This window comes from Gorilla gorilla, chromosome 15 (genome assembly GCF_029281585.2).
Source record: "Gorilla gorilla gorilla isolate KB3781 chromosome 15, NHGRI_mGorGor1-v2.1_pri, whole genome shotgun sequence".
In the NCBI taxonomy this organism is placed as follows: Eukaryota; Metazoa; Chordata; class Mammalia; order Primates; family Hominidae; genus Gorilla; species Gorilla gorilla.
This window is the reverse complement of record NC_073239.2, coordinates 26157884-26185854: the sequence shown is the minus strand read 5'-3', so window position 1 is coordinate 26185854 and position 27971 is coordinate 26157884. Positions and strand designations below refer to the sequence as shown.

The 27971-nt window shown below is 37.4% G+C and overlaps 2 long non-coding RNA genes across 6 annotated transcripts in view; one reads left to right on the top strand and one right to left on the bottom strand.

Annotated features, from left to right (window-relative positions):
• LOC129526625 (uncharacterized) overlaps positions 1-8379 on the bottom strand; it is a 108995-nt gene extending 100616 nt beyond the window's left edge. For 2 of the 5 annotated variants that reach the window (XR_010130729.1, XR_010130728.1), the window contains exons 1-2: positions 7917-8378; positions 7438-7515 (exon numbers count right to left, since the gene is read on the bottom strand). This is a non-coding gene — a long non-coding RNA (uncharacterized lncRNA). Of the gene's footprint in view, positions 1-7437; positions 7516-7916 lie in introns of all 5 variants that reach the window. The other 3 variants (XR_010130726.1, XR_010130730.1, XR_010130727.1) reach the window with 2 other exon arrangements.
• On the top strand, positions 41-27971 carry LOC134757110 (uncharacterized). Its single transcript, XR_010130731.1, has 4 exons — positions 41-75; positions 6390-6432; positions 14565-14755; positions 27872-27971. It is a non-coding gene; the product is annotated as an uncharacterized lncRNA (long non-coding RNA).

The following is a 27971-nucleotide window of genomic DNA, read 5'->3' as shown; positions in this document are numbered from 1 at the left end:
ACAAATAGAAAGGAACTTCCTTATCTTAACAAAAAAAGGACATCTATGAGAAACCTACAAACATCACACTTAATGGTAAAAACTGAATGCTTTTCCCCCCAAGATCAGGAAATAGATGAGATAGCTACTCTTCCCATTCCTATGCAACATGATACAGTAGGTTCTAGCCAGTGCAGTCAGGCAAGAAAAAGCAAGTAAATGATATAGATTCGATTTTAAAAAGAAAGAAAAAAAACACAGATTGAAAAGAAAGAACTAAAACTGTTTTTATGCACAAATTATATGATCCTAAAGGATCTATTTTTGTTTTTATTTTACATTCCAAGATACATGTGCAGGTTTGTTACATAGGTAAATGTGTGCCATGGTGGTTTGCTGTACCTCTCAACCCATCACCTAGGTATTAAGCTTGGTAAGCGTATTTTTCCGGATGCTCTGCCTCTCCCCGCCCCCCACCCCCAACAGGCCCCAATGTGTGTTGTTCCCCTCCCTGTGTCCATGTGTTCTCATTTGTCAGCCCCCACTTACAAGTGAGAACATGCAGTGTTTGGTTTTCTGTTCCTGTGTTAGTTTGCTGAGGATAATGGCTTCCAGCTCTATCCATGTCCCTGCAAAGGACATGATCTCATTCCTTTTTATGGCTGCATAGTATTCCATGGTGTATATATACCACATTTTCTCTATCCACTTTATCATTGATGAGCATTTGCGTCGATTTCATGTCTTTGAACTTGTGAATAGTGCTGCAATGAACATACACATACATGTATATTTATAACAGAATGATTTATATTCCTTTGAGTTATACCCAGTAATGGGATTGCTGGGTCAAATGGTATTTCTGGTTCTAGCTCTTTGAGGAATCACCACACTGTCTTCCACAATGGTTGAACTAATTTACGTTCCCACCAATAGTGTAAAAGCGTTCCTATTTCTCTACAGCCTCACCAGCATCTGTTGTTTCTTGACTTTTTAATAATTATCATTCTGACTGGCATGAGATGGTATCTCATTGTGGTTTTGATCCGCATTTCTCTAATGATCAGTTACGTTGAGCTTTTTTCATATGTTTGTTGGCCACATAAATGTCTACTAAAACTAATAAATAAATTTAAAAGGCCACAGGATATGAGATCAATATGCAAAAATCAACTATTTTAGTTCTATGTAATAGCAACAAACACCAAAAGTAAAATTAAGAAATGATTTCATTCCCAATAAAATCAATAAAAATAAAATATTTAGTAATAAGTTTAACAAAAGAAGTGGAAAACTTATACTCTGAAAATTGTAAAACAGACTGAAAGAAATTAAAGATCTAAATAAATAAAGTTACATTCCATGTTCATAAACTGGAAGCTTCAATATTGTTAATATAGTAATATATCCCAAATTGTTCTGTGGATTCAATGCAATCCCAGTCAAGATCCCAGCAGTCATTTTTGTAGAAATTGACAAGCTGATCCTAAAATTCATATAAAAATTCAAAGAACCCAAAGTAGCCAAAATAATTTTTAAAAAGAACAAATTTAGAGAACGTATACTACTCAACTTCAAAACTTAATATAAAACTACAATAATGACAACAGTGTGATAGGTATAAAGGCAAATATATAAATCAGTGGAAAACAATTCAGAGTCAGAAATAAATCCTGACATTTATGGTCAATTGAGTCATTATGGGTACTATGATTTTTTTCAAAAAATGTTACTAGGGCAAATAGATGCCACATGCAACAAAACGAATTTAGACCCTTACCTTACACCTTACACAAAAATTTCCTTGAAACAGATCAAATACCTAATTGGAAGAGCAAAAGTTATAAAACTTCTAAAAGAAACCATAGGAGAAACTCCTGGATATAAGCAGAAAATTCTTAGATATGACACTAAAAGGATGATCCAGAAAAGAAAAAAAAAATGACAAATTGGGCTTCAGCAAAATTAAAACATTTTACTTTCAAAAGTTACCAATAAGAAAAATAAAAAGACAAATTACAGACTAGGAGAAAGTATATGCCAATCATGTGTCTGAAAAAAATGGATAATAGGCAAATGACAACATTCTCAATGTTATTAGTTATTAGGGAAATACAAATTAAAATCAGCAAAATGGCATACCCACACATTAAAATGACCAATCAAAAAGAGTGACAATACTAGATATTGATGATAATACGAAGAAATTGGAACCCTCACACATTGCTGGAAAGAATGTGAAATGTTACAGCCGTTTGAAAAAGTTTGGCAGTTTTTAAAAAGTTAAACCTAGAGCTACCAGATGACCTAGCAATGCCACTCCTAGGCATATACCCAAAAGAAATGAAAACATACATCAACACAAAACTTGTACAGAAATGTCCATAGCATTATTTATAATAGCCAAAAATTGGAAGCAATACAAATGTCCATTGACATGAATGGAAAAAACCAATGAGATAAGCATATCCATACAATGAAATGCTATTGCGCAATGAAAAGGAATGAGCTTTTGATACACACTACAACTTGGTTGAACCCCTAAAACAGTATGCTAAGTGAAAGAAGTCAAAAATAAAAAACTGCAAATTGTACAGTTCCATTTATATGAAATTTCCAGGAAAGGCAAATTTATAGAGACTGGGAGCAGATAAATGGCTGCCTGGAGCCGGGTGGGGGGGTGGGTACTGACTGCAAATGAGCACAAGAAAACTTCTTGGGGTGAGAAAAATGTTCTAAAATTGAATCACAGTGAAATTTACCCAAAACTCTATAAAGTTGCTAAAAAATCATTGAATTGTACACTTACAATGGGTGAATTTCATGGTATGTAAATTATGTCTCAATGGAGCTATTTTTAAAGAATTATTTTAAAACTCTTTAAAAAACACACATAAAATCACTTACATAAATTATGTACCATAAGTTCTGTTCTATTTGTTCTGCAGCAGTGTAAAAACCACATATTTCACTAAGGTTGAAAATAAGTATGAAGAAAATTAAGAACATTTTGTTATGTTAACCCATGATGGCACTTTAGTTAATGTCGTTGTTACTCAGTTGCTTTTCTGTTTAATGGCTTATGCCAGCTAGTTTATTCATATCATACCTGTGGTGGTTAATTTTAAGTGTCAACTTGACTGGGCTAACAGATGCCCAGATGGCTGGTAAAACATTATTTCTGGTGAGTCTGTGAAGGTGTTTCCAGAAGAGATGAGCAATTGAATCAGCAAACTAAACAAAGATTGTCCTCATCAATGTAGGTGAGCATCAGCTAACCCAGGAAGGGCCTGAACAGAACAAAAAGGCAGAGGAAGAATGAATTTGCTCTCTCTTCTTGAGCTGGGACACCCACCTTCTCCTGCCCTCAGACATTGGTGCTTCTGGTTCTCAGGCCTTCAGATGCAGACTGAGACTTACACCATTGATTCTTCTGGTTCTTAGGCCTTTGGGCTGGAGTCACAATGACACCACCAGCTTTTCTGGTTCTCCAGCTTCCAGACAACAGATTGTAGACTTAGCCTCCATAATTGTGTGAGCCGGTCCCTCATAGTAAATCTCTTCCTACATATCCATATATGTCTTATTGGTTCTGACTAATACGATACATAAACTGTATTTCATCACTTGGTAAAAGTTTTCTTACTCTCAATATTTTAGCCATGGTCAGTTACGGTTTCTTTATTACTAACTGTGATTATTTGGAAAGAATATTTAAAAGAAAGTTTTTTTCTCTCTGTGAAAATCTCCCCAGAACAATGTCCCATAACTTCTGTGCATTTCTGTCATGCTATTTGTTCTCTTTCTTCTGCCCTACTACCTCCTCTTCTCTCACCTGGTTCAGAATTTCTGAGACAAATAGAAGAAATCAGTAATATCCTCAAGTTAGGGAAACAACTATGCTTCAGCATGGTTTCTCCCCACTGTGCCATACTGCCTGTACGAAGACCAGAGAACAAATGCAGTAAAATTCTAATAAGACTCAATAAATAAAATCTGAAAATATAATCATGTAAAATGCACATGCATTATTGTGAAATAAATAAACAGACCAGGAGTGGCTACTGCCTACCAAGCCAAACAGAAATTCCTATGAATCTGGCTATGCATTCCAAGCCCACTTGGTTCTAGTAGTATTTTGTCATCAAATTGTTGTGGTTTTCTACTCTACCTTAATTTTAAGTGGAGATAATTTGGAGCCCTGTAGCTAGCTAGAATGACAAAAGAGTGGCAGTGATTCCAGGAACACCTGATTGGTTGGTATACACTTTATCAACCTGATCTAAAGAGATTAAGTAGAAAGAATACTGAGAATGTAGGGTCTGTTTTTGCCTCCAATTCCCAAGAGCTGCCTGGATATCTCCACCCAATATTGTTCCTTCTCACACCTTACATTCTTCCTCCATGCTCAAAAGACAAGAATTTAGCCCACCCAATTTGTGAATGAGGGGTATAAGGAGAATGGGAGTCAACTGCCTATTGTGCTGCATCTGAATGCACATTATCATTGTGAGTGTAATTGTAGAGTTTTACTAGATCTAGCAATCAAAAGAAAATTTTGAATCCAGTACAGAAAAGTTATAAGATATCTAATTCAAAGTTAAACAAAAAGTATTCTTCTAGTGCTGGTCATTGTGGTTGACTTAGCAAGATGATATGTCTAAGTTAATCATGGTAACCCATTTCTCGTTTCAATTACTGGTTTAAAATTGGCACATGACTCAGTACAGCCATTAAATATGAGAGAAGTCAAGTGGGAGCTTCTGGAAAAGCCCTTTTTCCTTTAAAAATAAAATAGTTTCAAGGAAGAGACAGTAGCTCACATTCCCCTGGAAGTTATTGGGTCTGGATAGGAAACTTGGAACTATTGCAGCTATATATACTATATATCTTGTAAATATGAAGCCAATGACAAAGATTCTCTCCTTGACCAAACTTTAGTCAGGCTCCTTTGAACCCTCTACTAGGTACAACCTTGGGCTTCTGTCTCTGTCCTTGGAGAGTCCAGTTTTAGTAGGAGTCCTGAGAAGTCAGTTTAGCCAGAATCCTCCCCCAACCCCCAATATCTGATCATCCTCAATATCCAACCAAATTATTCATCACCCAACTTCCCTCAGGTAATATCTGAACACCCTGGCCTGCCTTCAGCAACAACCCTATTAGGCCAGTTTAGCAAAGAATTGGCCTCTTCTCTAAATAATTTTCCACCCACCACAGCCCTGTTCCTTAGCTATGAATCCCCCTCTTTCCTTGTTGAATTCAGAATTGAGCCCATTTCTATTCTGAGGTCTCTTTCCCCTATTACAATAATTTCTGAGTAAAATCTGCCTTTACTTCTTTAACTACTTAACTGTCCACCTCTGGTTTTCTTTGACATCAGCCGCTGTAAGAAACCATGTTTGAGGACAGCAAAGCAGGAAGAAAAAGGGACCTGGGTCCTCAATGATCTTTGTGAGCTGCTGATCATACAATGAGTCAAAGTTTTTTTGTTTGTTTGTTTGAGGTTTTTGTTTTGTTTTGTTTTGTTTTTATAACTTGCTGCAGAAAGTATCTTAACACAATGCTTTTCTGTGATTGTTGAACCCGAGCATTCCATCCTAGACTAAAAGCATTTTCATAGGTTTGATCACATAGAAGAAATATCATTTCAAAAGAAGATGGTAAAAGGGAAGAGGAATAGTAAGTGCTGGGTTCAGGAATGAAGGATGACTCTTATACTTAATCATATAGTATCCTCTTTTCCCCACATTTTGAGAACCGTATCAGTACATCTCTGAAATCAAGAAAAAACAAGACAAAGAAATAATATACTTGCCTATAGCCTTAGGGGTCCCAGGTCCTGGGTAAAGGCATATGCAATTTCACATTACCTAGACAACCACACCCAGTGATCTCTGTGGGAAACTACCACTGATCTTGGCCTTGCAGGGTGCCCAAGAAACTCCCCTTCCACCCATTAGAACAGCACAGAGCCTTTGAAGAATATGTTAAATGCCTTGTCTTTGTAGAACATTTTTAACTTGCTACAGTACTTCCAAATCCATTAGCTAATTGCAATCTTCAAAACAGTGTGCTAAGGTAGACATTACCCCCATTTGACAAATGACAAGTGCAGAGTGCATGGAGAAGGTAAAAACATTTGCTTAAAATAACCCAACTAACTACACTATGAATAGTCCATAGCCTAAGATTACTTGCTTAGAAAAGCAAATATACTTGGATCCTGTTATAAATATGCTCTGCTCAAGATTTTCCAAGATCCAGAAGGGCCACAGTGTATCTGAGTATATGGGTATATACTGAATACATGCTTAACCTACCTTTAATCTCTGCTGTGGCCAGTTTCTATTTCAGCCTTATAATTTTCTGTATTTCCCTCCTCTATTGCTTTTCATCCACACTTTATTTAGGAAATGTTCAACAGAGAAGCCAGAAAGGTACCTCCTTGGAAAGGTAAGGAGAAGGAATGAACGACAGAGATCAGCTACAACTGGGAAAGGTGCAGCTTTTGCATTGATCAAACCAAAAAAAAGTGGTAAAGACTAATGCAGTTCAATTTTTAAATAGAGTTCAAAATAAAACCAAACCCTTAACATCACACATTTACAAAGGAGTCAGTTGTAAACATACCAAAACAACTAATGACAGAAAAGGAAAATTGGTCTCTGCTTTTTTTTTTTTTTTTTTTTGAGACGGAGTCTCACACTGTCGCCCAGGCTAGAGTACAGTGGCACAATCTCGGCTCACTGCAAGCTCCGCCTCCTGGGTTCGTGCCATTCTCCTGCCTCAGCCTCCCGTGTAGCTAGGACTACAGGCACCCGCCACCACGCCCAGCTAATTTTTTGTATTTTTAGTAGAGACGGGGTTTCACCATGTTAGCCAGGATGGTCTCGATCTCCTGACCTCATGATCTGCCTGCCTCAGCCTCCCAAAATCCTGGGATTACAGGCATGAGCCACCGCGCCTCTAGAAAGTTTTAAAATAACAATCAAAAGACTAAATAACCAGTTTCAAAACATTCGTTGTTAAATTTAATCCCGTTAAAGATAAGATTCAATCTGTTAATTTCAAGTGCTAGAAAAACAAATCAGAAGTGATGGCCACTACTATAAACTATTCTTTCTTTGATTACCAGTGTAGGAACATATTATTTTACAATACTTTGGTTTTTTATTAGAATTTCACTGCGCCAAAAATAAAAAAATAAAATTTGCACTATAAGTTTTCCCGTTTTGTGTGATATAAGCCACAATCAATCTGTTCATTCCCCAGACTTACTGAAGACACGTATTTCTATATTTAAAAGTACCCTAGCAAGGTTTTATTACAATGACTCCTATAAGAATTATTCCTTTTCATATTCAATTATATGAAGATTTGTTACCTGGCTTGCCTTGACCTTTTCATTAGATATTATATATATAATTTATTAGAAAGAGAGATTGACCAGGGAATTACCTTCGGAAATGAGGAGGTAGGGAAAGAAGCAGCAAAAATTCTCAGCCAGACTTTGAACAGGAAGCTTTAGTAAGAGACCTAGAGAAGAAAGATTTAAAAAACTAGATGATACACGGAGAGTACAAGTTACTAGAAAATTGACTAAGCAATTTCTGATACAATAGTTTTCTACATTTATAAGCACTCTAAAAGTTTTATTTACATGTATGTATTGTGGGAAATAAAAAAGCAAAATGCATAATCACTGCCATTTAGTAACTTTATAAAGAACTTTCTTGAACATATTTCAGTAGCTTAGAATTTGTCTGTCATAACATTAAACTTGGTAGAATAGATGAACTTAAATCTCATAATTGTATAATTTTTATCTTTAAGAAGTATATTTGAAGTTTCTAATGATAAAAAAAAGAATTTCAGGCAAAGAGAGACACTGCACATAACATATAGCCAAAGAAAAAAGAAGTCCTTTAAAAACTTACAGTGAATATCTTTTAAAAATAAAAGAAGGTTTACACAGAGATCCGGGAGCCAAGATGGCCGAATAGGAACAGCTCCGGTCTACGGCTCCCAGCGTGAGCCACGCAGAAGACGGGTGATTTCTGCATTTCCATCTGAGGTACCGGGTTCATCTCACTAGCGAGTGCCAGACAGTGGGCGCAGGTCAGTGGGTGCGTGCACCGTGCGCCAGCCGAAGCAGGGCGAGGCATTGCCTCACTCCGGAAGCGCAAGGGGTCAGGAAGTTCCCTTTCCGAGTCAAAGAAAGGGGTGACGGACGCACCTGGAAAATCGGGTCACTCCCACCCGAATACTGCGCTTTTCCAAGGGGCTTATAAAACGGCGCACTACGAGATTATATCCTGCACCTGGCTCGGAGGGTCCTACGCCCACGGAGTCTCGCTGATTGCTAGCGCAGCAGTCTGAGATCAAACTGCAAGGCGGCAGCCAGGCTGGGGGAGGGGCGCCTACCATTGCCCAGGCTTGCTTAGGTAAACAAAGCAGACGGGAAGCTCTAACTGGGTGGAGCCCACCACAGCTCAAGGAGGCCTGCCTGCCTCTGTAGGCTCCACCTCTGGGGGCAGAGCACAGACAAACAAAAAGACAGCAGTAACTTCTGCAGACTTAAATGTCCCTGTCTGACAGCTGTGAAGAGAGCAGTGGTTCTCCCAGCACGCAGCTGGAGATCTGAGAACGGGCAGACTGCCTCCTCAAGTGGGTCCATGACCCCTGACCCCCGAGCAGCCTAACTGGGAGGCATCGCCCAGCAGGGGCACACTGACACCTCACATGGCAGGGTACTCCAACAGACCTGCAGCTGAGGGTCCTGTCTGTTAGAAGGAAAACTAACAAACAGAAAGGACATCCACACCGAAAACCCATCTGTACATCACCATCATCAAAGACCAAAAGTAGATAAAACCACAAAGATGGGGAAAAAACAGAACAGAAAAACTGGAAACTCTAAAAAGCAGAGTGCCTCTCCTCCTCCAAAGGAACGCAGTTCCTCACCAGCAACGGAACAAAGCTGGATGGAGAATGACTTTGACGAGCTGAGAGAAGAAGGCTTCAGACCATCAAATTACTCTGAGCTACGGGAGGACATTCAAACCAAAGGCAAAGAAGTTGAAAACTTTGAAAAAAATTTAGAAGAATGTATAACTAGAATAACCAATACAGAGAAGTGCTTAAAGGAGCTGATGGAGCTGAAGATCAAGGCTCGAGAACTATGTGAAGAATGTAGAAGCCTCAGGAGCCGATGCAATCAACTGAAAGAAAGGGTATCAGCAATGGAAGATGAAATGAATGAAATGAAGCCAGAAGGGAAGTTTAGAGAAAAAAGAATAAAAAGAAATGAGCAAAGCCTCCAAGAAATATGGGACTATGTGAAAAGACCAAATCTACATCTGATTGGTGTACCTGAAAGTGATGGGGAGAATGGAACCAAGTTGGAAAACACACTGCAGGATATTATCCAGGAGAACTTCCCCAATCTAGCAAGGCAGGCCAACGTTCAGATTCAGGAAATACAGAGAACGCCACAAAGATACTCCTCGAGAAGAGCAACTCCAAGACACATAATTGTCAGATTCACCAAAGTTGAAATGAAGGAAAAAATGTTAAGGGCAGCCAGAGAGAAAGGTCGGGTTACCCTCAAAGGGAAGCCCATCAGACTAACAGCGGATTTCTCGGCAGAAACCCTACAAGCCAGAAGAGAGTGGGGGCCAATATTCAACATTCTTAAAGAAAAGAATTTTCAACCCAGAATTTCATATCCAGCCAAACTAAGCTTCATCAGTGAAGGAGAAATAAAATGCTTTACAGACAAGCAAATGCTGAGACATTTTGTCACCACCAGGCCTGCCCTAAAAGAGCTCCTGAAGGAAACACTAAACATGAAAAGAAACAGCTGGTACCAGCTGCTGCAAAATCATGCCAAAATGTAAAGACCATCAAGACTAGGAAGAAACTGCATCAACTAACGAGCAAAATAACCAGCTAACATCATAATGATAGGATCAAATTCACACATAACAATATTAACTTTAAATGTAAATGGACTAAATGCTCCAATTAAAAGACACAGACTGGCAAATTGGATAAAGAGTCAAGACCCATCAGTGTGCTGTATTCAGAAAACCCATCTCATGTGCAGAGACAGACATAGGCTCAAAATAAAAGGATGGAGGAAGATCTACCAAGCAAATGGAAAACAAAAAAAGGCAGGGGTTGCAATCCTAGTCTCTGATAAAACAGACTTTAAACCAACAAAGATCAAAAGAGACAAAGAAGGCCATTACATAATGGTAAAGGGATCAATTCAACAAGAAGAGCTAACTATCCTAAATATATATGCACCCAATACAGGAGCACCCAGATTCATAAAGCAAGTCCTGAGTGACCTACAAAGAGCCTTAGACTCCCACACATTAATAATGGGAGACTTTAACACCCCACTGTCAACATTAGACAGATCAACGAGACAGAAAGTCAACAAGGATACCCAGGAATTGAACTCAGCTCTGCACCAAGCGGACCTGATAGACATCTACAGAACTCTTCACCCCAAATCAACAGAATATACATTTTTTTCAGCACCACACCACACCTATTCCAAAATTGACCACATACTTGGAAGTAAAGCTCTCCTCAGCAAATGTAAAAGAACAAAAATTATAACAAACTATCTCTCAGACCACAGTGCAATCAAACTAGAACTCAGGATTAAGAATCTCACTCAAAACCACTCAACTACATGGAAACTGAACAACCTGCTCCTGAATGACTACTGGGTACATAATGAAATGAAGGCAGAAATAAAGATGTTCTTTGAAACCAACGAGAACAAAGACACAACATACCAGAATCTCTGGGACGCATTCAAAGCAGTGTGTAGAGGGAAATTTATAGCACTAAATGCCCACAAGAGAAAGCAGGAAAGATCCAAAATTGACACCCTAACATCACAATTAAAAGAACTAGAAAAGCAAGAGCAAACACATTCAAAAGCTAGCAGAAGGCAAGAAATAACTAAAATCAGAGCAGAACTGAAGGAAATAGAGACACAAAAAACCCTTCAAAAAATTAATGAATCCAGGAGCTGGTTTTTTGAAAGGATCAACAAAATAGATAGAGCGCTAACAAGACTAATAAAGAAAAAAAGAGAGAAGAATCAAATAGACACAATAAAAAATGATAAAGGGGATATCACCACTGATCCCACACAAATACAAACTATCATCAGAGAATACTACAAACACCTCTACGCAAATAAACTAGAAAATCTAGAAGAAATGGATAAATTCCTCGACACATACGCCCTCCCAAGACTAAACCAGGAAGAAGTTGAATCTCTGAATAGACCAATAACAGGATCTGAAATTGTGGCAATAATCAATAGCTTACCAACCAAAAAGAGTCCAGGACCAGATGGATTCACAGCCGAATTCTACCAGAGGTACAAGGAGGAACTGGTACCATTCCTTCTGAAACTATTCCAATCAATAGAAAAAGAGGAATCCTCCCTAACTCATTTTATGAGGCCAGCATCATTCTGATACCAAAGCCAGGCAGAGACACAATCAAAAAAGAGAATTTTAGACCAATATCCTTGATGAACATTGATGCAAAAATCCTCAATAAAATACTGGCAAAATGAATCCAGCAGCACATCAAAAAGCTTATCCACCATGATCAAGTGGGCTTCATCCCTGGGATGCAAGGCTGGTTCAATATACGCAAATCAATAAACGTAATCCAGCATATAAACAGAGCCAAAGACAAAAACCACATGATTATCTCAATAGATGCAGAAAAGGCCTTTGACAAAATTCAACAACCCTTCATGCTAAAAACTCTCAATAAATTAGGTATTGATGGGATGTATTTCAAAACAATAAGAGCTATCTATGACAAACCCACAGCCAATATCATACTGAATGGGCAAAAACTGGAAGCATTCCCTTTGAAAACTGGCACAAGACAGGGATGCCCTCTCTCACCACTCCTATTCAACATAGTGTTGGAAGTTCTGGCCAGGGCAATCAGGCAGGAGAAGGAAATAAAGGGTATTTAATTAGGAAAAGAGGAAGTCAAATTGTCCCTGTTTGCAGATGACATGATTGTATATCTAGAAAACCCCATTGTCTCAGCCCAAAATCTCCTTAAGCTGATAGGCAACTTCAGCAAAGTCTCAGGATACAAAATCAATGTACAAAAATCACAAGCATTCTTATACACCAACAACAGACAAACAGAGAGCCAAATCATGAGTGAACTCCCATTCACAATGGCTTCAAAGAGAATAAAATACCTAGGAATCCAACTTACAAGGGATGTGAAGGACCTCTTCAAGGAGAACTACAATCCACTGCTCAACGAAATAAAAGAGGATACAAACAAATGGAAGAACATTCCATGCTCATGGATAGGAAGAATCAATATCGTGAAAATGGTCATACTGCCCAAGGGAATTTATAGATTCAATGCCATCCCCATCAAGCTACCAATGACTTTCTTCACAGAATTGGAAAAAACTAAAGTTCCTATGGAAGCAAAAAAGAGCCCGCATTGCCAAGTCAATCCTAAGCCAAAAGAACAAAGCTGGAGGCATCACACTACCTGACTTCAAACTATACTACAAGGCTACAGTAACCAAAACAGCATGGTACTGGTACCAAAACAGAGATATAGATCAATGGAACAGAACAGAACCCTCAGAAATAACGCCGCATATCTACAACTATCTGATCTTTGACAAACCTGAGAAAAACAAGCAATGGGGAAAGATTCCCTATTTAATAAATGGTGCTGGGAAAACTGGCTGGCCATATGTAGAAAGCTGAAACTGGATCCCTTCCGTACACCTTATACAAAAATCAATTCAAGATGGATTAAAGACTTAAACGTTAGACCTAAAACCATAAAAACCCTAGAAGAAAACCTAGGCATTACCATTCAGGACATAGGCATGGGCAAGGACTTCACGTCTAAAACACCAAAAGCAATGGCAACAAAAGACAAAATTGACAAATGGGATCTAATTAAACTAAAGAGCTTCTGCACAGCAAAAGAAACTACCATCAGAGTGAACAGGCAACCTACAAAATGGGAGAAAATTTTCGCAACCTACTCATCTGACAAAGGGCTAATATCCAGAATCTACAATGAACTCCAACAAATTTACAGGAAAAAAAACAAACAACCCCATCAAAAAGTGGGCGAAGGACATGAACAGACACTTCTCAAAAGAAGACATTTATGCAGCCAAAAAACACATGAAAAAATGTTCATCATCACTGGCCATCAGAGAAATGCAAATCAAAACCACAATGAGATACCATCTCACACCAGTTAGAATGGCAATCATTGAAAAGTCAGGAAACAACAGGTGCTGGAGAGGATGTGGAGAAATAGGAACACTTTTACACTGTTGGTGGGACTGTAAACTAGTTCAACCAGTGTGGAAGTCAGTGTGGCGATTCCTCAGGGATCTAGAACTAGAAATACCATTTGACCCAGCCATCCCATTACTGGGTATATACCCAAAGGACTATAAATCATGCTGCTATAAAGACACATGCACACGTATGTTTATTGTGGCATTATTCACAATAGCAAAGACTTGGAACCAACCCAAATGTCCAACAAGGATAGACTGGATTAAGAAAATGGGGCACATATACACCATGGAATAGTATGCAGCCATAAAAAATGATGAGTTCATGTCCTTTGTAGGGACATGGATGAAATTGGAAATCATCATTCTCAGTAAACTATCACAAGAACAAAAAACCAAACACCGCATATTCTCACTCATAGGTGGGAATTGAACAATGCGATCACATGGACACAGGAAGGGGAACATCACACTCTGGGGACTGTTGTGGGGTGGGGGGAGGGGGGAGGGATAGCATTGGGAGATATACCTAATGCTAGATGACAAGTTAGTGGGTGCAGCGCACCAGCATGGCACATGTATACATATGTAACTAACCTGCACAATGTGCACATGTACCCTAAAACTTAAAGTATAATAATAAAAATAAATAAATAAAAAATAAAATAAAAAAAAGTCAACACAGAGAATTTAAATAAATAAATAAATAAATAAATAAAAGAAGGTTGTATATTCATGAAAAAAGAATAGAAGAATAGAAGGGTATGAAAAGAGGGAAGTCAGAGAATATTCAGAGAAGGATTTCTTAGGAATTAAGCCAAATTTTTAATTTTTAATTGTAGGGTAGGAAAATCAGTTTGGGTAAATCTTCAATAAAGTATTACAGGGGGAACAAAGAAAACCAAGGGGAGGAAATTCTCAAAGATATAACACTAGAAATGTTCTCAGAACTGAAAAACATAAATATCTAGAGAAGAGGACCCCCATAATGAATGAAGAAGAGCCACACTAAGGTATCGTCATGAAATTGCAGAACACCAGGGTAAAGAGAATGTCCTTCAGTAGCATATGAATACTAGAAAATAGTGCAGCAAGGCCTTCAAAATTCTGAGGGAAAATTATTTTTAACTTATAATTGTATACTTATTCAAACTATCAGCCAAATGTAAGATTAAGTCCATTCAAATATGCAAGAATTTACAAATATTTTGGTCTCTCATATGCTGTTTTCTAGGAAGCTACTGGAGGATGTACTTCAGCAACATGAGGGAGAAAGAGCAAGACATGGATTTCAAAAAGCAGGAACTTCAACACATGAGGACAATGAAGGGAAATCCAGATTGACAGCTATGTAGCAGCCGGGAAAGCAACTAGTCCAACTGGAAGCAAGAGGAAGAACAATGGCTTCAGAAGGAATGTCTCAGGGTAAGAGCTTAAAATGTCATAGTGCTTAAAATTGTGTTTGACTATTTTTTTTAAAAATTGATACTATATGACCAAAAAATATAGTGAAGAGTACATAGAAATTAGAAAATTTTAAAAGAGACAAGTATTAACTCCAGGGAAAACAAAAAGTTGCATGAGGAAGGAATCTACTTGCTTCTACAGTCAAAAATATTTTACAAGATCATGATTTCACAAATTTGATTATTGAATTAAACACTAATATATATATATTTTTTCAGAATATGAGAGAGAAGAGGGCAGAAGAGAGCATAAAATATTTAAAACCCCTATTACTGAAATCACTGTTGCATAATTATAACTGAGAAAATTATTACAGTGAAAGAGACCTGACCTAACCAACTTTATCTTGCTTCTAACCTCTAAGCTGCCCTTGTTCATTCCTGGGCATAGGCCGAACTAATTTGGGGAGAAACTTAGCTTATAGTTTAACTTTGAAACAAAAACGATTAACAACCCTTTCCCAAAACAAACTCCCTTCCTACCTGGGGACTAGACTGCCTTTGTAGAACTAACAAATGAGCCACAAGATTAGAAATTATGGCTTAGAAGTCATGCAGCTGAAGGCTGCAAGACTCTGACATCCCAAAATGTTCCTGGGGGATAACATCACTATTGTAAAACCTAAGATCAGTGCTTGAGATATTTTGCAGCCCCTGCACTTGATGGATCAGCTGGCACAACCCAGATCAATAAACTGGCTCATCTGGTCTTATGGTCCCCACCCAGGAACTGGCTCAATACAAGAGGACAGCTTTGACTCCCTGTGATTTCATCTCTGATCAAACCAAGCACCACTCCCAACTCACTGGCCCCTACCCACAAAATTATCCTCAAAAACCCCCATCCCGAGTTTTCAGGAAGACTGATTTGAGTAATAATAAAACTCCAGTCTCCCATACTGCCAGCTTGCGTAAATTAAACTCTTTCTGTATTGCAATTCCCCTGTCAGTCTAGGCGGCAGGCAAGGAGAACCCATTGTGTGGTTACATTACCATTATGATAAAATGGTAAATGTCAAAATTTGATAAATTAAGGTTGGCAGGAGGTGAGAAAGGGTCAGAAACTGATCATTTTATTATAAAACTTTGAGTTCACTTTGGGAGCATTGATGGGTTAATGTATCACCTGGATAAAAATATAACTTAATTTTCTAAAAAGTGACAAAACTGTGAAAATACTACAGTGTGGTGATACAATGGGAGGCAAGAAATGTAGCTTCTCATTCCAGTCCTTCTAACACCAAAAGACTGTGGCCGTGTCTCTCTACTTCCATGTCTTTATATGAGGTCATGGCTCTAAAAACTTCTCTCAACTTTACACTTTCAAGCTCAAATCTACCCATCTTCTGTGTGGCTATTTCTTGAGATCTCTCTTAACAATGATCCATTAACTAATCATAAAAATACTAAATGAACAGCATCCTCTCCAGGATCTTAAATAGCTAGAAATAAACACATTCTTCTCTGACCCAGAGACATTACATGCAAGAAATAAAGCATTACCAGGTAGTGAAAGGAATGCAGGGCTCTCACAAGATCTTAATTGACTCACTAAGTTATGGAGATTTTAGGCAACAATTTACTCTGTTCTTAAATTTTAAAAGTAGTTGCCATAGCAACTCCTAGACACAGCATATGGTATGTCTGGTACCTCCAAGATAACAGAGCAGATTCTTGATGAATTTCCCTTACAATATGTTGTGAACTTTTGTACTTTTTAGTGTTTCAGTGGGCAATGTTATATGGTGCTAGTATTCACTGATATTATCTATATATTTTAACGCTTATTTTGAAGGATTTACACTTGCAACACACAAAACTTAAATGCTTCTCACATCTCTTAATTTTTTTCTTCATTAAAATATTATTACATACCAGTAGAAAAATTAGCAAATGAACAGTAATCTTTAAAGAATAAATATAAATAAGGATGAAATCATATGGAAAATGTCTTGCTCATTTATAGGGAAAGAAAGAAAAATTAAAACTAGATACTATTTCTCCTCTGATCAAACTCCTCTAATAAAATGTTGAAGAGTGGGAGGAATTTAAATTGGTACTGCCATTCCAGTAGTTAATTTGGGACTATAAGTTCAAAGCCTTTAAGATGTCTTGCCATTTGACCTAGTAATTTTGTTACTACAGGTTTTTATCCTAAAGGCCTTTATAAAAAAAAAATACACAAGGATTTATATGCAAATTTTTATGAAGAATTATATATAATAGTTAAAAACTACAAATAATCTTAATCTATAGTAAGAGGAAATTTAAAATTAAAAGTTACATAAGCAGTCTCCTCTTATTGGGCATTCAGATTTGATGCAGTTTTTCTATTATAAATTTTACTACTATAAATTAGTATATATTTTATTACAAATTATAGCATTATTATAATTACAGCATATATGCATGTGCTATATGTATGTACTATATATACATATATTAAATTTAAAAACACATTTTTAAAGAATGTTGACAAAATAAAAAATTATGCTATATTTATAATATACTGCATTTATGCAATCATGGAAAAAACATTGAAAGGTACATCTCCCCATGAAAAATAAAGTGGCTGTGGTGAACACCAGAAACTGACCTTTGACGAGTCAGGCCCTTGTATAATCCCCTACCCTTGAGTGAAGACAGAACTGATAACTTGCTTCTAACCAATAGAATATGGCAAGGTGATGGATGCAGACTGGAGAGAGAGATTATTATACCAGCTTGAAAATTCAAGCTGTCATGTGGCAAGGAACTGTGGCCTTCCCTGCCAGTGGTCAGTAAGAAAACAGAGCCCTCAGTCACACAGCTGCAGAGAAGTGAATTCTGCCAACAACCTGAATGAGTTTGGAAGCATATTTTTTCCTAGACAAGCCTCCAGATAATAACACAACACAGTCAACACGTTGACTGCAGCCTGGTGCGATCTAGAAGCACAGAATTATTCAGTTATAGTGTCCCAGGAATTCTGACCTGCAAAAACTGTGAAATAATCAAAGTGTGCTGTTGTTTTAAGCTGCTAAGTTTGTGTTGATTTATCACACAGCCTAGAAAATGAATACAGTGACTGTCTCTAGAAAGTAGTAATTTGTACAAATTTTCCTTTCTTATTTGTACTTTTCTAAATTTTCTAAAATGTTATAATAAGAATTTCTTTGCTTTTAAAATCAAAAGATGTTATTTTCAACAAATCATCTGGAAGCAAAAAATAAGTATGCTCTGCAATTTTTTAACTGATTTTGAATGTGGCAAAAGAATATTTTTTAAAAGTGTACAATGAAAATATAGCACTAAGATTACCCCAGATTTCTATTTTTTTAAATGATCTTAACAGAAGATTTTATTTAAATCATGTTAACATAGACTGTTTCTGAAATTTTAAGCTTTCTATATTTAATAATGCCTGCTGGGAGGAAAAAAAAAGAAATCATACTTGTAAATTTTTCTTTCCAATTTTGACCATGACTTAAAATGGAAAAAGTTATGTTGATTGTGGCTAAATGTTCTCGTTTTTAGAGGCCATTATGCACTTTAAATTCTCTGTTGGCATTTTAATTTCATTTTACAAAATAAATCCCAACTGACAACAGAATAAAGCAAATTCTAAGTCAACTAAGCGAAAAAGTGTCACCGCAAACAGAAAGAACTTTGCAAACTGATGCAACATTTCATATGGCTCCTGAACCTAAATTTCCAAAGTTTCAACAGGAAATAAAATGTGTGTATGTTGGGGGGAAGTATTGACAACTGAAACCATCTCCACAACTTACTGTCTACAACATGATGTTACTATTCAACTGTCTGCATTAACATAAATTTACTATTGTAGGAAGTTCTTGCCAAGAAAGATTAAAATTGCAATAACCATTTCTTGTTTCAGGAACTTCCCAAAATTTCATTTATCTGACCACTAGACTACTCAACTTACCGTTATTAGAGTAAATACCCATTTCTCAAGATAATCGATAGCTTAAGCTCCTCAAATGACAGTTTACTCTTTAAGATTTGATTTGAAACCCTCACATTCGAAACTATCATATCATGAATCTGCCTAATCTTAAGCATTATAAGATGAATTTTAACTCAAATTCTCAAAACTTCATAAATATGCTACTGTTACTCTTCCTTCTCAGAGATGTCACTAAGATTGTCAAGGTAGTGATCTCTCATACTGCGGTAAACAATAAGCTTGGCTTTGTTTTATCAGCAGGGTATTTTGATGGTATTTTCAGGAAGCTAGCATTCAGCAGTCTTGGAGTTTCCCCCAGTGTATGACCAAGACCTGCTCCCTGCAGTGGCTCTCCACAAAGAACAGAGTGTTCCTCAAAGGCCACTTGGAACTCTTCCTCAGATATCTCTATGACAATAGTAGTGAGATAAGTCTACTTTAGGTTTGAGCTTCAATTCATTTTATTTTATTTTTTAACCTCCCCACATGATGAGTTTATTTTGACTCCTAAAATACAAAATTCTTTTTTAGGAATTATTTTATTATCTGATAAGATTTACAAAACTTTTATCCTTAGTGAAAACCTGACAGTTACTAACAATATTACTATTTAACTCTATCTGCCCTTATTTTTTATCCTTGTTGTGCATCTGTGAGAGGAAGTTCATTGGGAAGAGAACTTCCCAATGATAGGCCGGTGATAAGACCATTGAGCCATTCTGGAAATGGAGATTTTCAAAAGGTTTCTCCTCAGACTGGTGTCTTTTGGGCAAACTCTGTCCTGGGTCAATTATCAAAACATCATGAGACCTTTTCTCTGTTCTGAGTTGTCCCTGAGATTCTGGCTCTGAGAGACATTTCCTCTGTAAATCTTTTCATCCACTGGGAACTACAAATAAGTTGAGTTTGCAGCTGGAGATGGCACAACCATTAGGCTAGAGATCCAATTCACAAAGTGCATGAGCAGACTGTTCCCAGACCCCCATAGCTTAGTCTCTGTCTAAATCTATGTCCCTACCTACCCTGAGCCGGACTCCTCCTTCTCATATGTATTTATGCCACATCTCAAATTCTTCTGCTTATCTTTCCAAGTAACATAATTTCACAATATAGAATTTATAGGAGCCATGTTGGTGAGCTTAGATATAAACAAAATTATTTATTTGAAGGGTATCATAGAACAAGAAAAAAAACAGTACCAGTGGTCTGCATGGTTTTATTGACATGAGGAAGTATGCCAAAGAAATTCAGATGGCAAAATTACTTTATTAGAGACTCTTTGGCCAAGAGAAAATAAAAACTTGAAAAAATTAAAACTAGCTCTCTTCAAGATACCCCAAATCTTGATTTGAAGTGAATAACCTTTACTATTCTTATCCATCTTATGCTTCTACATTTCCTTCTGTTCCTATAACTCCTCCTGATCTGCCTCCCTTCCTTTCTAGCCACCCAGTAGCACCCAAAGCTAAATTAACTCTTAAAATTAAACATCCTGCAGAACAGAAAAACCCCTAATGGTTGAATATAAGTTCTGGTATCATTTAAGTGTAGCGTCACTGTTAAAGAATTCCCAGAGTCTAGATAAGATAGGGAGTGATATGGTTTGGCTCTGTGTCCCCACCCAAATCTCTTCTCAAATTGTAATCCCCAGGTGTGGAGGGAGGGACAAGGTGGGAGGCAATTGGATCATTGGGATGGTTTCCTCCATGCTGTTCTTGGGTTAGTGAGTGAGTTCTCATGAGAGCTGATGGTTTTAAAAGTGTTTGGTAGTTCCCACTTTGCTCTTCTCTTTTGCCTGCCACCATGTAAGATGTGCCTTGCTTCCGTTTTGCCTTCTGCCATGATTGTACATTTCCTGAGGCCTCCCCAGCCATGCAGAACTGTGAGTCAATTAAACCTCTTTTGTTTATAAATTACCCTGTCTCAGGCAGTATCTTTATAGCAGTGTGAAAATGGACTAATACAGATAGAAATTTATAGAAGAATTTAGTATGATTTTAGGAACATAAACTCCAGAGCTCCCAAATCTATAGCAGTTGGTTCACATTTTGTGAGAACCTTATATGCAAAAAAACTTATGCAAACAGTAAAATGGGAAGACCCTAAGAGTAACTTAAGGACCCTAAATTTCATAGGTAACCCAGTTGTTGATAAAAGCAGTAGATGTTGGAGAAGGTTTTTTTGGAGACTCACCCAAAAGCATTTCGTGTAAAAATACATTTGACTCAAGCCTCCAGTTCCTGAAAGGGTACTATGCAAAAGTATCCAGCAACTGTGCTATTCAGCAACTTTGGTATACCCTTGTGTACCAGCAATGAATAAATGGAATTTGAAATAAAAACACAATACTATTTACATTAACATTCCCCAAAAATGAAACAATTAGGTATAAACCTAAAAAAAATGTACAGATCTATATGAGGAAAACTATAAAACTCTGATGAACAAAATCAAAGAACTAAATAAATTGAGAGATAGTCCATGTTCATGGGTAGGAAAACCGAATATTGTCAAGATGTTAGTTCTTCCCAACTTGATCTATAGATTCAAGGCAATCCCAATCAAAATCCCAGCAATTTATGTTGTGGATATAGACACACAGTGATATATAATAGAGAGCCCAGAAATAGACCCACATAAATATAGTCTACTGAGTTTTGACAAAGGAGCAGTAGCAACAAAATAGAGAAAAGACAATTTTCTCAGCAAATAATGCTGAAACAACTGGACATCCACATGCAAAAAAAAATGAATGTTTAGAACAGCTAGATGACCTTGGGTATAGTGACGACTTTTTAGATACAACACCAAAGGCAAGATTCATGAAAGAAAGCATTGATACGTTAATTCATTAAAATTAAAAACTTCTATTCTGCAAAAGACAAGGTCAAGAGATTGAAAAGACAAGCCACAGGCTAGGAGAAAATATTTGCAAGAGACACATATGATAAAGAATTGTTATCTAAAATGTAAAAATAACTCTTAAAACTCAACAATAAGAAAATAAATAACCCAATTTTAAAATCAACCAAATACCCAAACAGACATATCACCAAAAAAGATGTATAGATATCAAGCCGGACACAGTGGCTCACGCCTGTAATCCTAACACTTTGGGAGGCTGAGGGAGGCAGATCACGACATCAGGAGATCGAGACCATCCTGGCCAACATGGTGAAACCCCGTCTCTACTAAAAACACAAAAAAATTAGCTGGGCATTGTGGTGCGTGCCGTAATCCCAGCTACTCGGGAGGCTGAGGCAGGAGAACAGCTTGAACCAGGGAGTTGGAGGTTGCAGTGAGCTGATATCGCACCACTGCACTCCAGCCTGGGAGACAGAGTGAGACTCCATCTCAAAAAAAAAAAAAAGAAAAAAAAAAGACGTATAGATGTCAAATAAGCATATGAAAAGAGGCTCCACATCATATTTCATTAGGGAAATGCAAATTAAAGCAACAATGAGATACCATTACACACCTATTAGAATGGCCAATATCTAGGATACTGACACCACCAAATGCTAGTGGGGATATGGAGCAACAGGAATGCTCATCCATTGCCGGTAGGAATGCAAAATGGTACAGCCTACTTTGGAAGACAGTTTGGCACTTTCTTATGAAACTAAACATACTCTTACCATACCATGCAGCAATTGCACTCCTTGATATCTGCCCAGAGGAGTTGAAAACTTATGTTCATACAAAACTTACACATGGATCTTTATGGCAGATATATTCATAACTGTCAAAACTTGGAAGCAACCAAGATGTCTTTCAAGTAGATAAATGGGTAAACAAACTGTGGTACATTCAGAAGATAAAATACTATTCAACAATAAAAATAAATGAGGTATCAAACTACAAAAGATATGCAGGAAGCTTCTTACAAAAGACATGCATATTACTAAGTGAAAGAGGTCAATCTGAAAAGACTACATACTGCATGATTCCAATTATATGACATTCTGGAAAAGGCAAAACTATGGCAACAGTAAAACGATCAGTTGCTGCCAGGGCTGGGGCGAAGGGATGAGTAGGTGAAGCACAGAGTCTTTTTAGGGCAGTGAAAATAGTCTGTATGATGCTTTAATGATGACTATATGTCCCTATACATTTGTCCAAACCCATAGAATGTGAACTCTAAGGTAAAATATGGACTTCGAATGATTATGATGTGACAATGTAGGTTCATCAATTGCAACAAATGTACTCTTTGGTGATGGATGTTGATAATGGGGGAGGCTATGCATATGTGCAGGCAGGAGTATATGGAAAATTGCTGTACTTCCTCTCAATTTTACTGTGAACCTAAAACTGCTCTTTAAAAATAAAATTAAAAAATAAATATGTTGGACTCTAATTCAACCCTGTAAACAAAAAAAACGATGAATCCATTGAAGAGTTCAAAGATAACTCTCAGGATGATCCCCTGGTGGCACCAGAAGTTCTAAAACTAAACTTTATAAAATTTTTATGTTAAATTGCCCAGCATGATTAGGACAAAATTGCCTGCTATACTCAATTAACAGTAGTGGGAAAAATATCAATAAAATTCGGAGTATGCCAGTGATGCATAAGTTATTTGTCACTATCACAATCCTGGTACAGTTCTAAAAAAATAGAACATGCAAGAGCCCAAACCCCTATTCTCTACGGACATCTCCAAATGATTTTCATACAACTTCCTGAAATGGGTTTTGAATATCTTCTGGTCATTCTTTATATATTAGGGATGGATTGAAATAATCCTTACCAGAGAGTTGTGGCTCTTAGAGTAGCAAAAAATTACTTGATTTTGTGTTCCCAACTTGGGGGAATGCTAACATTTATCTCAAGTGACAGGACAGCCTATTTTACTAGGACTCATATTAAATAATTTTGCAGAGCTCTGTTACTTACTTATAAACTTCACAGTCCATATTACTCCCAATCTTTTAGAAAAGCAGAAAGAATAAATGGAATTCTGCAGTTCAAATTAGGATAGTTCTTAAGACATTTGAACTTTCATGACCTAAAGTATTTTTATTGGCTTTAATGACAATGAAATCAACTCCTTGAATTCACTGACTCTCTCCTTACAAATTATTGATATATTGTCCCATGAATCTAAAAATATCATCTCTAACGCTACACACTATTGCAAGCAGGCATAACTAAATTCTGAAAGAGATTTATGCAATATACTCAATCTTATCATCAACATTTGTGAGCAGCCCTTCTTCAACATTTTCCTAGACAATCCTTGCATAACATAAAACTTAGAGACCTAATTCCTAGAAGAAACATGAGAGAAAGACAGCCCTTAAACTCCAAAGTAAAGACTCCATCATGTTCTAACATAGCAGTAAAACTTCAAAGGACTGATTCTTAGATTCACGTCTCTCAATGAAAAAGGGAATAATCATCCATGAATCACTAAAAGACTCTCCCAACCAGCAATCTCAAGCTAAAGATTCTCAGAAACCCTACAAAAGTAGACAGTCTTCAGGAGATGGCTTTGCCCAAAATCTTTGAACCAAATAAATGTCTACCTGTTATGTCAATAGCCTCCACCCAAAAGCCATTGAACAAGACCAGCGACTGCCCACTTTAATACACATTCTTTGGCTCTATTTTCCTAGTAATTTCTTCTTTTGCTGGTCTTAAGTCTATCTTTATGTTACCTATGAAGCTTTATTCAATGTCGTTTTTTACATTTCTAGTTACTCAGTTCCAATTTATGTATGAACTGGCTAAGCCAAAACCACTCTGACTATTGGATTTGTAGACATTTTCCTTTGGAAGCCACCCAGCTTCTCTTGGTACCAGTTCTTTGTAATAAAGCATTGGTTTAGTGGATAACTGAACTCAACTAATAATTAAGGAACTTTAGATGGCAAATACCATAACAGGCCAGAAACCCAGAAATCTAAAATGCCCCGTTACATTGTATTAGGAAAGGGAGGTTCCTGTCTCCACCAAATACTTGAGGACCTATTGTGATAGCTAGATTTTATAACCAAATTGCACAGACGTAAAATGTTAAAGAAAACTAGGAAACCAAAGCTGTGTATTTGGAAGTAATCTCACTTTTAAAGTAATCTCACTTTTACTCTCAAGTAAGACACGCTACAGACTGCACCACAAATTATTTTGCTTTAGATAGGCCTAATGGTTTTGATACACATATTTATTGCATGGCACCAGACCATTCTTGACAAGTGGCCCCAAAATGTTACAATATTATTTAAAGCACCATATGGGTGTTTAGGGCAAAAAACATATTAACTGTGGCCCCCAGCAACTGGTATTGGATTTGCTGCATAAAAGTCAATTGACTACTAGTTGCAAATTGGACAGTGCCTAGTTACTTCAATAAACTAATGCCTGACTTCGGGACAGTTCCAGGGTCATTTCGAGCCATCAGATTCCCCCTCTCAGGAAAAAGGGATTACAGTCATACTCTATATTCTAGGGAATTGGTTCCAGAAACCCCATGGACACCAAAATCCTCAAATGCTCAAGTGCCTCACATTAGAATTCATACTATTTTTATATGACCTATACACATCCTCTCATATACTTTAAATCATCTCTAGGTTACTTACAATACCTAATACAATGGAAATGCTAAGCAAATAGTTGTTTTTACTTATTGTTTTTCAATTTTATATTATTTTTTATTGTGTTATTTTTATTGTTTTTTTTTTCCAAATATTTTTGATCCACAATTGGTCGTATCCACAGATGTGAAACCTGCAGATACAGAGTGCCAACTATATAAGGTAATTTAAGATTACAGGCATGAGCCTTTTTTTTTTTTTTTTGAGACAGAGTCTTGCTCTGTTGCCCAGGCTGGAATGCAGGGGTGTGGTCAGCAAGAGGCCTGTAGTTCCCAGGGCTTTCCACCATAGGTCTCAACACACTTCTCTCCCCAAACTCCGCTGAAACATCACAGAATGACCTTTGGTCCTTCCACAGACAAGGTAGCTCATTCTCCCTCAAAAGAACATGAGTTCAAGGCCAGGCGCAGTGGCTCACACCTGTAATCCCAGCACTTTGGGAGGCCAAGGCGGGCAGATCACTTGAGGTCAGGAGTTCAAGACCAGCCTGGCCAACATCATGAAACCCCATCTCTACTAAAAATACAAAATTAGCCCAGCATCATGGTGCATGCCTGTAATTCCAGCTTCTCTGGAGGCTGAGGCAGGAGAATTGCTGGAATCCGGGAGGCAGAGGTTGCAGTGAGCCGAGATCACACCACTGCATTCCAGCCTGGGCAACAGAGCAAGACTGTCTCAAAAAGAAATAAAAGAAAAAAAAAGTGGCTCACACCTGTAATCCCAGCACTTTGGGAGGCCAAGGCAGGTGGATCACCTGAGGTCAGGAGTTCGAGACCAGCCTGGCCAGCATGGTGAAACCCCGTCTCTACTAAAAATACAAAAATTAGCCGGGTGTGGTGGCATGCACCTCTAGTCCCAGCTACTCAGGAGGCTGAGGCAGGAGAATTGCTTGAACCCGGCAGAGGTTGCAGTGACCCAAGATCATGCCACTGTACTCCAGCCTGGGTGACAGAGCATGACTCCAACTCAAAAAAAAAAAAAAAAAAAGAACATGAACTCAAAGGCCAGATTATCTAGACACCTAAGGAGATCACCTATTATAATAAAAGTCAATAACATGAATGACACACACCAACTGAAGTGAAAATATTGAAGTAGACATGACAAGAATATAAAATAAACAGAATAAATAATACTTAAACAGACAAGGTGACAAATGATATAAAATAGGAACAAGAAGTTTTTTTTAAAGACTGGGGCCAATCTCACAAAATAATACATTAGAGGTTTACAAAAATATCTGGCCATCTTTAGCTACTTAAAAATCAGTGGCAGGGGCCAGACACAGTGGTTCACACCTGTAATCCCAGTGCTTTGGGAGGCTGAGGCAGGAGGATCACTTGAAGCCAGGAGTTCAAGACCAGCCTTGGTAACATAGTGAGAGCTCGTCTCTACAAAAAACTAAAAAGAAAAAAAAAAAACATCAGCTGGGTATGGTGGCATGCCCGTGTAGTCCTAGCTACCTGTGGGGCTGAGGCAGTGGGGATAACTTGAGCCAAAGAGTTCAAGGTTGCAAAGAGCTATGATCACACCACTACACTCGAGCCTGGGCAACAGAGCAAGATCCTATCTCTAAAAAATCAGTGATATATTGAGGGAGGGATATAACATATTTAAGCATGTTATTTTACTCTTAATCTAGTTATATTCTGGTGGTGTAGATAATCTAGTTGAGAATTAGTTTTTTAAAAAACAACTGGAATTGTGGGTCACAGCTAGGACTAGAGATTCTGTTTAAATTTTTTGTGTTTCCTATTCCCTGTATATCTTAAAAAAAAAAAAAAAAAGCAAGCAAGCAAAAAGCCTTGCTGGCATGTATCTGAAAAGAAAAACAGAGATATTCCAGAATCAAAAATGTTGTTTTCTATGTTTTTCTATATTGAAAGCATATTGCTTTAATAATAAAAGAAAACTATTTCCAGAAAATATTCAGGGTTTCTTCTCCTCCCTTGGAAATGAAAGAGACTATTTAGTTGTAACAGTCCATTGATCACAGATTTTTAGCTAAACCTGCTGCTACTAAAAATCAATGCTAAGTGAGCAATAGGTAATATTTCCCCACGCCTGTATTTGATTTCGACAGTTACGTTCATCCATACCAAATTCATACATTGCAATGCACCAGTGTAAGGAAGACTTTGCTTTTTGGCTTTATTTTTGAATTGAACTCACTATGCTCCACTCTGCATAAATGATCTATAGCAAACTGCACAACACCTTTATACGTAACTTCCTTTAAAATGCAATTTGAAATGACTGCAATTGTTATAAATGGAAAATGCCAATAGGATTGCCCAAAGAAAATCTAGTGAGATACATAACAAATAAACCAAGAGTATTTATATATTAGAAAAACTGTAGCTCTAATGACTCTGAAATATGGTACACATAAAAACTATTTCTGTTTACAATTCTTCTTTTTAAAGCTTCTGATTCCCATACAAACAATTTGGAAGGTAATAAGCAAAGCAACATTGAACTCTTAATCTTCCCTTTCCCCACTCTCTGTCTGGACCTCTTTTAGGATTCCCTACTTTGTTGACTGACATCAACATCCTTTCAAGCCCACAAGTCATTTGTGATACCTCTCAACCCCCATATCCAATCCACTACCAAGTCCTGTG